The sequence below is a fragment of the Rhinopithecus bieti genome, unplaced genomic scaffold, assembly GCF_001698545.2.
Source record: "Rhinopithecus bieti isolate Rb0 unplaced genomic scaffold, ASM169854v2 scaffold_3471, whole genome shotgun sequence".
NCBI lineage: Eukaryota > Metazoa > Chordata > Mammalia > Primates > Cercopithecidae > Rhinopithecus > Rhinopithecus bieti.
This window is the reverse complement of record NW_016804075.1, coordinates 183,517-187,468: the sequence shown is the minus strand read 5'-3', so window position 1 is coordinate 187,468 and position 3,952 is coordinate 183,517.

The following is a 3,952-nucleotide window of genomic DNA, read 5'->3' as shown; positions in this document are numbered from 1 at the left end:
AAAAAAAAAAAATTTTTTTTTTTTTTTTTTAAATTGCCCTGTTGCCCAAGCTGGTCTTGAACTGCTGGCCTCAAGTGATCCTCCCACCTCAGCCTCCCGTTGCTGGGATTCCAGCAGTGAGTCTCTGCGTCTGGCTCTGTGAACAACTTTATGCCCCCAAATGTGACAACTTAAATATAAGTAGACAAGTTTATTGCTATATTCAAATTACCAAAATTAATGTAAAATCAGGACATCTGAGTAGACCCGTATATACGATTATTATTATTTTTAAATCTGTGTGTCTATTTTATTTCCATTACAAAAATACTACCTGTGTAAAATTGTGGTCCACGTTCTTCTCCTTTACCTCAAATTTTACACTTTTTTGCTCCTTTTTTTTTCTTTTTTCTTTTTTGAGAGAGAGTCTCACTCCCTCACCCAGGCTGGAGTACACAGGTTGCTCACTGCAACTTCCATCTCCCCGGCTCAAGCGATTCTCCTGCCTCAGCCTCCCAAGTAGCTGGGATTACAGGTGTGAGCCACTGTGCCCGGCCAATTTCCACACTTTAATTTTACTCAAGTAAAAGCAGAATCACATGCCTGACATGAGAACTACGTATTTCACATTGTTAGTTTGGATTAGATATGTTCTTGATTGAGTGTTTCTCGGGAATAATAACTCATCTTTCCTACCTGTTCTTTCTCTTTTATTGATTGAGGAAATAAATGTAATGACCATCATAGATTTGTGATGAATTTATCTTTCCTATGTTCAGTAACACAGGTGTACATAGGTGTAATTCAAAACTGTAACTGGATGCCTGGCGCAGTGGCTCATGCCGGTAATCCTAACACTTTGGGAGGCTGAGGCAGGTGGATCACTTCAGGCCTGTATTTGAGACCAGCCTGGCCAACATGGTGAAACCCTGTCTTTACTAAAAGGACAAAAATTAGCTGGGTGTGGTGGTGGATGCCTGTAATCTCAGCTACTTGGGAGGCTGAGACAGGAGAAGCACTGGAACCCAGGAGGCAGAGGCTGCAGTGAGCCAGGATTGCTCCACTACACCCCAGCCTGGGCGACAGAGTGAGACCCTATCTCAAAACAAACATAACAAACAAAATTAGGTTGTTACACATTTAAGATGCGAATTGTGGCCCCCATGTTAACCATTAAGAAAATAACTTAAAAATGTACAGAAATGGAATGAAGAAAGGAGTTTAAAAGTACATTAAAAAAATACAAAAGGCAGTAATGAAGGTATTGAGGAATTTTAAAAATGTAAGACATACAAAAACAAATGCATAAATGGCAGAAGAAAATATTGTTTTATCACTAATGTTAAATGTAACTGGATTAAACTCTCCTGTGAAAAGGCAGGGATTGGCAGATTGGATTTAAAAAAAAAAACAAGATCCATCTATATGTTGTCAACAAGAGATTCACTCTAGATCTAAGGATACAATGTTGGAAGTAAGTGATGAAAAAAGGTATTTTACCAAATAGTAATTAAAAGAGAGCTGAGTGGCTGTATTATTATCAGATAAAATAGACTTTAAAATGATTACAAAATACAAAGAAGGGCATTACATATTGATAAAAGATTTGATACAAACTTGTTTTGGCACCTGGCCAAAAACAAGTTTTAATACATTTTAACAGACTGAAATCAGACAAAGCATGTTTTCCAATCACAAGGGAATGAAAGTAGAAATCAATAACAATGAAAACTGGAAAATTCACACATATATGGAAATTAACCTTTTTTTTTTTTTTTTTTTTTTTTTTTTTTTTTTTTTTTTTTTTTTGAGATGCGAGAGATGGAGTCTCGCTCTCTTGCCCAGGCTGGAGTGCAGTGGAATGATCTTGGCTCACTACAACCTCTGCCTCCGGGGTTCAAGCAATTCTCCTGCCTCAGCCTCCTGAGAGCTGGAACTACAGGCGTGTGCCACCACGCCTGGCTAATATTTGTATTTTTAGTAGAGATGGGGTTTCACCATGTTGGCCAGGCTGATCTTAAACTCCTGATTTTGTGATCCACCCGCCTCGGCCTCCCAAAGTGCTGGGATTACAGGCACGAGCCACTGCACCAGGCTGGAAATTAACACTCTTAAATACAAATGAGCTAACAAAGAATCACAAGAGAAATTGGATAACACCTTAAGATAACTAAATGAAAAAGAAAATATGCCAATCAAAACTTATGAGATGCAGCAGAAGCAGCATTAAGAGGGAAATGTATAGTTGTAAATCTATACATGAAAGAAAAATACTGCAAACAGTGGATTAGTGTCCCCTGTGATTGTGGACTTGTGTGTTACTTCTTTTTTTTTTTTTTTTTTTTGAGATGGAGTCTCACTCTGTCGCCAGACTGGAGTGCAATGGCATGGTCTCAGCTCACTGCAACCTCTCCCTCCTGGGTTCAAGCAATTCTCCTGCCTCAGCCTCCTGACTATCTGGGACCACAGGCGCCCACCACCACACCCAGCTAATTTTTGTATTTTTGGTAGAGACGGGGTTTCACCATGTTGGCCAGGATGGTCTTGATCTGTTGACCTCATGACCCACCTGCCTCGGCTCCCAAAGTGCTGGGATTACAGGGGTGAGCCACTGTGCCTGGCTGGACTTGTATATTACTTCTATAGTTATAAACTATAAACCATAGTTTATAGTTCTGTAAGCTTTAGATAACTGAAATTTATGCTATTAGGTATTTACAAATTTATGAGCTTCCTATGGAATTGATCTTTTTATTACTTTGAAATGTGTATCTTTATGTCTTGTAATTCTCCTTTAGATCTACTTTGTCTGATATTAATATAGCCATATAATTTTTCCCTTGGTTAATATTTGCATGATCTATTTTCATCCTTTCACTTTTAGAATATGTCTGTTTACATAAAATGTTTCTTTTGTAAATAAAATATGGCTGTGTTTTATTTTTTATGTAGCTGACAAATTCTGTATTATTTTACTTTTTACTCAGAATTCTTTTCTTCTTATGAGGCATAATTGACAAATAATAATTATATTAAAAGAGAAGAAAGATCTAAAATCAACAACCTAACTGTACACCTCAAAGAACTAGAAAGAGAAGAGCAAATTAAACTCAAAGCTAGAAAAAAGGAAATAATAAAGAATCAGAGCTGAGACAAATGAAGTAGATAATAGAAAAACAAGGAAAATCAATGAAACCAAAGTTTTTCTTTGAAAACATCAACAAAAGTGACAAACTTTTAACTAGGTGGAATCAGATAAAAGGAGAGAAGATTCAGTTTACTAAAATCAGAAATGAAATTAGAGACATTATTACCAATTTAACAGAAAGTAAAAGGTTTATAAAAGAATAGCATAAACAATTGTATACCAACAAACTGCATAACCTAGAATGGATGGGCATATTCATAGACATACACAATATACCAAAAATGACTCATAAAGCAGTAGAAAATCTGAATAGACTCCAAACTACTAAGGTCGAATCAGTGAGACACTGGCCTTTTCCTCACCAGATGGTTTCACTGGTGAATTCTTCTTCTTCTTTTTTTTTTTTTTTTTGAGACATGAGTCTTGCTCTGTCACCCAGGCTGGAGTGCAGGGACACGATCTTGGCTCACCACAACCTCCGTCTACCGGGTTCAAGTGATTCTCCTGCCTCACCCTCCTCAGTAGCTGGGATTACAGGTGCGCACCACCACACCCAGCTAATTTTTGTATTTTTAGTAGAGATAGGGTTTCACTATGTTGGCCAGGCTGGTCTCAAACTCCTGACCTCGTGACCCACCCGCCTTGGCCTCCCAAAGTGCTGGGATTACAGGCGTGAGCCACCACACCCATCTGCCATTTTGAATATTGATGCAAAATGTTTAATACTAGCAAACCAAATTTAGCAGCTTATCAAAATAATTATATACTGTGACTAAATGAGGTTTATTCTGTAAATGCAAGGACGGTTCAACATAGGAAAATCAA